The sequence below is a fragment of the Saccopteryx bilineata genome, chromosome 2 (genome assembly GCF_036850765.1).
Source record: "Saccopteryx bilineata isolate mSacBil1 chromosome 2, mSacBil1_pri_phased_curated, whole genome shotgun sequence".
Classification (NCBI taxonomy): Eukaryota; Metazoa; Chordata; class Mammalia; order Chiroptera; family Emballonuridae; genus Saccopteryx; species Saccopteryx bilineata.
In genome coordinates this window covers 256,937,753-256,944,931 of record NC_089491.1, presented here as the reverse complement: position 1 = coordinate 256,944,931, position 7,179 = coordinate 256,937,753, and the positions used below count along the sequence as shown (strand labels likewise).

The 7,179-nt window shown below is 45.4% G+C and overlaps 1 pseudogene; it reads right to left on the bottom strand.

Annotated features, from left to right (window-relative positions):
• Positions 1–2,245: 2,245 nt before the first annotated feature.
• LOC136322497 (polynucleotide 5'-hydroxyl-kinase NOL9-like) lies at positions 2,246–4,639 on the bottom strand (annotated as a pseudogene).
• Positions 4,640–7,179: the final 2,540 nt, after the last annotated feature.

The following is a 7,179-nucleotide window of genomic DNA, read 5'->3' as shown; positions in this document are numbered from 1 at the left end:
ACGTTAAATATAAATAAGAGGAAACTAAGAAGTTAGACCTTAAATGGTCTCTAGGGTATCAAAACTTACCCTAGGCAGTGGTCGGCAAACTCATTCGTCAACAGAGCCAAATATCAACAGTACAACGATTGAAATTTCTTTTGAGAGCCAAATTTTTTTAACTTAAACTATATATCGATAGGTAGGTACATTGTTATTAACTTAATTAGAGTACTCCTAAGCTGGCCTTTGAGGCACACTCAAGGGACCAAAGAGCCTCATGTGGCTCACGAGCCACAGTTTGCTGACCACTGCCTAGAAGGTGACAAGTATTCCTGTGAGAAGTCCATGAGTTTGTGAGAGGCTGAGTACCATAAAACAATGATAATCAATAATTTAAATGAATATGGATGTTAAAACCCATACATGCTGATAACCTTCAATGTTGCCTGCTAAGAAGCTGGAATTCACAATACTGTTTGAAATTCTGCCTCAATAAGTATCTCACCACCTTCAATGCAGAAATAGTACAACCCAGACCAATCATCCTTGTTTACCAAAACCACGTCCAATCTTGGAGGATAAGGAATTGTGACCACCAGGGAAAAGAGGAAGAATAGATTTCCATTGTTTTCTCCCAAAGCTATCTTCACCAGCCTCCTGTGCACCTAGGAGAAAATGCTAAATGATGCCGAGTTGTCCATTTATACAAGTTCAGGTCCAGCTGCCCAAAGGCAAGAACAGGCCTTTTTCAGGAGAGCTGCCCTACGAGTTCTTCTTCCAAACAGTCTAGTGCCTAGCTCTGCCCACGCCATGACTTTAGTCTCAGATGAGAATCTAGAAGGACAAATCTAGTTTTAAAGAGGCCCCAGGAGGCTTCCTGGATTTGAGAACATTTTTTCCACTTAAAATCATTGGATTAAAAAAAAATGAAGGGCTCTTGAGTCCAAATTTTCATGTGATGACCTTTTAACACTTGACCCACAGGAGTGGAAGAAATTTTAGATAGCATCACATGATCTCGTGACCACCGGGGTTGTGACCAGCAACAGGTGGCCCCCACCGGTGCGGTCTCTGCTCCCATCAAGCAATCTTTTTTTTTTTTTTTTGTGACAGAGACAGAGAGAGACAGAGAAAGGAACAGACAGACTGGAAGGGATAAAGATGAGAAGCATCAATTCTTTGTTGCAGCACCTTAGTTTCTCAGTGATTGCTTTTTCATATGTGCCTTCACTGTGAGGCTGCAGCAGACTGAGTGACCCCTTGCTCAAGCCAGCGAGATAAGAAGCTGGTGAGAGGCCCTGGCCGGTTGGCTCAGTGGTAGAGCGCCGGCCTGGCGTGCAGAGGTCCTGGGTTCGATTCCCGGCCAGGGCACACAGGAGAGGCGCCCATCTGCTTCTCCACCCCTCCCCCTCTCCTTCCTCTCTGTATCTCTCTCCCCCTCCCGCAGCTAGGGCTCCATTGGAGCAAAGATGGCCCGGGCGCTGGGGATGGCTCTGTGGCCTCTGCCTCAGGCGCTAGAGTGGCTCTGGTCGCAACATAGCAACGCCCCAGAGGGGCAGAGCATCGCCCCCTGGTGGGCAGAGCTTTGCCCCTGGTGGGCGTGCCGGGTGGATCCCGGTCGGGTGCATGCGGGAGTCTGTCTGACTGTCTCTCCCCGTTTCCAGCTTCAGAAAAATACAAAAAAAAAAAAAAAAAAAAAAAAAAAGAGAAGCTGGTGAGATCAGATAAACCTGCGCTCAAACTGGCGAGCTCGGGGTTTTGAACCTGGGTCCTCCAGGTCCCAGTCCGACGCTCTATCCACTACGCCACCACCTCAAGCAATCTTTAGGTGAAGACCAAGATGTGGTTCCACATCCTGTTACACTTCTAATCCCACTGGCTAGCCTTCCTCCCTCCTTTGTACATTTTTGTGGTTCCAGTCTCCCTATTTTTATCCAGATTCCAACAACCAGATCCTTGAAAAATAATTTTGAGGCATCAATGTTATTCTTTGTTTCAATGGCATACAACATTTTCCATAATGCTTTATCCCTTTAGAAAATAAAACATCACCCTAGCCTGCTGTATGATTAAGTATATAAACATGGTCATGTAGATTTAAGAAGTGACTTAAATTTACTATGAACACATCCACGAATTATGTAACACTCTTTGCTATGTAAGAGTGCCATTTGCAGCCACAAAACCCCATCAGTCTGCTAATGTTAAGTTGGAGACAAAGTCAAGCTTTCTGATAGAAAAGTTCTTTCCCATATTAAAAACATCAGTTTGTTTTTTGAAAGAATTTAGGTTTTGGGTGTAGTTTCTCTTTACACATTTCCTTAGTTTCTTCTGCTTCAATTTTTCCTGGAGATCCAGGAAGTTTGAGATTATAATCTATCACAACGTAGGTATTGTCCCCTTAAACCCATGCTGGCTGTTGAAGACACACTGTAGAATAGAAATGGCTCCAAACAGTAGACAATTCCCGTTTCTTAGATCTTCCTGGGGCACAGGAGTGGGAATGTGGTAAAGCCTCTTCTCCATGTCAGTCCCTCTATAATTTCCAAACCTCAAACAATTACAGGTTGGAGTCTGGGCAAGCAGGATGGGCCTATTTGCATGTCCTCTAACATCATCCAGGATCTTACAAAGACCAACCCAGCTGGCATTCTCAGCATACAGGATATGTGTAGGAGCAACATCAGCATGAATAATCCAGAGAGCAATTGCATTAAAAGGGACCTGATAGGCCTGACCAGGCGGTGGCACAGTGGATAGAGCGTTTGACTGGGATGCGGAAGGACTCAGGTTCGAGTCTCCAGGGTTGCCAGCTTGAGCGCGGGCTCATCTGGCTTGAGCAAAAAGCTCACTAGCATGGACCTAAGGTCACTGGCTGGAGCAGGGGCTTACTCAGTCTGCTGAAGGCCCGCGGTCATGGCATATATGAGAAAGCAATCAATAAACAACTACGATATTACAACGAAAAACTGATGATTGATGCTTCTCATCTCTCTCCGTTCCTGTCTGTCTATATCTATCCCTCTATCTGACTCTCTCTGTCCCTGTAAAATAAATAAATAAATAAATAAATAAATAAATAAATAAAAATTTAAGAAAAAAGGGACCTGATAGAATGTCAGCCTATGTAAGGGATAAAGTGGTTTCGGCACTGGGGGCTTCAGCTGGTCAAGGTTACCTAACACCGCTGAGTCATGAAGAGCTCTGTTATGTGAGTCTCTTGTAGTTTTTCTGAACGCAAAGTCTAACTGGATGCACATCAGTTTATGTCCAATAAATACAACCAGATTCTTCTTTTCTTTAGCAGCAAATTCCAAATTCTCTGCAGATTCTGCCAGGTGGAAATCTTTGTTTCTGATTTTGGCTTTGTGTGTGTGTGTACACACCATCCATGTCATCTACATGATCAGAAGAAAGGTTTGGCATGTAGTTACTTCGGTCAGAACTGAACTGAACGACATGGCTGGGAGACAGCAATCGGATCAGATCAATGAGAAGCAAAAGCCCTTGTTTGTCACCCAGCCTACTGTGTGGCCAATAAGAAGGAACTCTCTCTTGTAGGAGCTGAAACACATACTTTATCGTCTCAATGTAATTCTCATAGTTGTTTGTACAAGTAGGTTTCCCAAAATATACCAATTTTTTGTGGTGTCCTCTGGTGGGTGAAAGGTGGTCCTAGAATTGGTTTTGTAATGTTAAGCAAAGAAATGCAACCTGGAGGAATAAATTCTGTCTGTCCCAGATCACATTCTAAATAGTCAATATAGGAAATAATATTTAACAACTAGTTAATCAGGTATCTATTAAATGTTGCCTTTCCAGTGTCCTGAGATCCACAAACCAGAATGACAACCTCACAAGAGAGGGTGATAACTCCTCCAGGGTTGAATGTACATTCACTCTCACTTAAACAAAGGCCATCCCCTCCCCCTTTTTCTAATGCCAACAGCCACAAAGGCCAAATACTCAGAGTTAATCTGGAAAGTGAGTTCCCTTGTATGAAAATGTAAGATAAACTTGAATGGTTGATTATGAAGTTTACAGCGGAGGTTTTCAGATTTTCTAGCAGCACAATGGAACACAGAGGAGAAAAAGTCTTCATCAACCAACATCTGTCCTCTGGGTTAAGATGAGATCTGAGCAAAGTTCTGGGTTCCCTTTTTATCCTTGCTTTTCTTAAGATCAAGTAATGAAGTGCACTACACTGAGCCATGGATAGGTGTGGGTAGAAAAGGCATCTTGGGAAGGCTGGCAGTGGCTAGTGGTAAAACCGAACACCTGCACCTGGCTATAAAGGCAAGTCACAGGACAGATCCTGCTAAAAGTAAAACCCTGCTCAAACCGCAGCCACAGCAACTGCAGGCCCCGAGGCGGCCCGCTGCACTGGTGGGGTGAGGAGGCTTGGGGGCCGCTCAGGGCGGGTTCCTCATCCGGGTTCGGGCTGGGACCACGCTCTTGGGCCTTAGGGCCCCCGCTATGCGACACCTAGCAGCCACCACCGCAGGCGCCTTCTTCCCCACCAGCTCAGGTTCCTGAGCCCGAGGCGGGGCTGGCAGCTGGTGGTTGAGGATGAGCTGGGGCCGGGCCTTGCTAGCTCTCGCCCACGTGGAACAGAAGGGTCCCTGCCCTGCTTGGGCGGCAGCCGAGAGTCCGCCATGCTCTCCCAGAGACCTCAGACTTTATTGGCCATGGAAGAGCCCTCAGTCCTGAGGCTGAGGTGGCCAAATGGAGTGGCGCTGAAGATCTAGAGCAGGGGTCCCCACACTACAGCACGCAGGCCGCATGCGGCCCCCTGAGGCCATTTATCCGGCCTCTGCCGCACTTCCGGAAGAGGCACCTCTTTCATTGGTGGTCAGTGAGAGGAGCACAGGATGTGAATGCATGTGGCATACTGTATGTGGCGGTGCCGCAAAGCGCTGCGTCGCTCACGTACAGTATTACTTCCGTTTTGTTATTTTACTTTAAAATAAGATATGTGCAGTGTGCATAGGGATTTGTTAATAGTTGGAGTTTTTTTTATAGTCCGGCCCTCTAACGGTCTGAGGGACAGTGAACTGGCCCCTTGCGTAAAAAGTTTGGGGACCCCTGATCTAGAGGCTGTGACCACCAGCCTTGGCATCTGATTGACCTGGTTTTGCATCCTGCCTCAAGGGCTGCCTGGGTGGGTTGACCCTGGGCGGGCTGCTTGGCTTCCATTTATTTCTGTTGCCCTGGGAGGGAACAAGGGGGATTGTGCGTGTTCCCACAGGGCACAGCTCTGGGCACAGAGTCACTGCACAGTACCTGGCAACTACTTACTAAAACAATATTAATTATGTTAATAAATGAGTTAATAACTATAATGTTCTTAAACCAGGCAGACGGTAAGTGCTAATGAAGGAATTTATATTCTTACCATCTACTACCTGCCAGATTTGTTCTCCTTAGATCCCTGAGGGTCTAGAAGCACCAGTATATATGTTTATACTATATATAAATAAGCTTGCAGATACAGAGAACAGACTGGTGGTGCCAGAGGTGGGGGTGGGAGATGGGAGAAATAGGTGAATTTTTAATTTTTTAAATTAAATTTGTCTTTTAAAATAATATATATTAATATTATTATTGGCATTTCTAGGCTCTTAGGGATCCAAGGGGATATAAATACAGGGTTCCCACAAACCCAGGATGTTGTCATATTGCAGTAAGTCACATCTATCTTTATTTAATAAAAGAGAAGGAAAATTATCTCATGAATCTGGGGTCACTCACATCCTTTCCTGAAACTAGTCTTAAGTTATTGTCAGCTTTATTTGTTTACTTGTTTTTTTAATTTTTATTTTATTGATTTGAGAGAGAGAGACAGACATCAATCTGTTCCTGTATATGCCCAGACTGGATATTGAACCGGCAACCTCTGTGCTTCGGGATGGTGCTCTAACAACCGAGTCACCCAGCCAGGGCTATTTATTCATTTTTGCTTAGTTCTCTCCATATGAATTAAATCAAACTTCAAGGGTATGCTTACTTCTTGCTGCAAGGAACATTATGACAGAGCAGGCAGTGGTTCCAGGGGGTTGGTGGGGTCAAACTGCTCCCAAGCTGGCCCACCATCCTGGTTGCCCTGGAGTTTCCTGGGATTTCAGGCTAAACCTGGGACAGTTCCAGGAAACTGAGACATTCACTCACCGCAAACCAGGGGTAGTCAACCTTTATATACCTACTGCCCACTTTTGTATCTCTGTTAGTAGTAAAATTTTCTAACCGCCCACTGGTTTCACAGTAAGGTGATTTATAAAGTAGGGAAGTAACTATACTTTATAAAATTTTTAAAGCAGAGTTACAGCAAGTTAAAGCATATAATAATAAGTACTTTATGTTGGATTTTCGCTAAGTTTGGCAGAATAAATCTTTATAAAACAACTTACTATAGTTAAACCTATCTTTTTATTTATACTTTAGTTGCTCTGCTACCGCCCACCATGAAAACTGGAATGCCCCCTAGTGGGCGGTAGGGACCAAGTTGACTACCACTGCCCTAACCCATTCCACCCTGCTTGGCCCAGAAGCTCACTCCAGATGAAAGGTTGACTCAAGCTCAGGGAGGGGTTAAGAGCTGACTAACCTGGCTTTGCCTTCTGGCTTTGACACTAATTAGCTGTGTGGCCTTGGGTAGGTCACATAACCTTTCAGAACTTTGCTCTATAAAGCTGGAATGTTGTAAATATTTCAATAAGGTGTGTGAGCTCTTGTCTTGGAGGCTGGCACAAACAGGTCTCTAATAGAATCACATTGTGGTTTTTGCCTTTCACATGTAGTTGCTGGCTCCTGGTTAGAGAGAGAGTGTCTCAGAAAGGGCCCTTGTCCTCCTGGGGAAGCTGAGGGATGCAAGTGGTTAGAGCAGATGCATCCCACCCTGGCTGGTCATTCCCGAGATGCCGTGGTTGCTTGGCCACCATCTTCCTCTCTGGATATAATCCCAGGCCAACTAGGGGACTGCTGTGTGCTTGGGGCCAGCTGAGGGTCTGGAGGACACAGCAGATACCACATAGTTGTTGGATTAATAAACTGAGTCCAAAGTAGAAGCAAGAAACTCGGGCCTAGGTAGGGTTGGAGCACAAGCAGAGGGTTAGGCAGTCTGGAGTGGTCAGTGGCGGAGAAGGGACAGGCAGAGATGGGGTAAATAGGCACTGGAGATGGAAGGGGTTCAGAATCCCA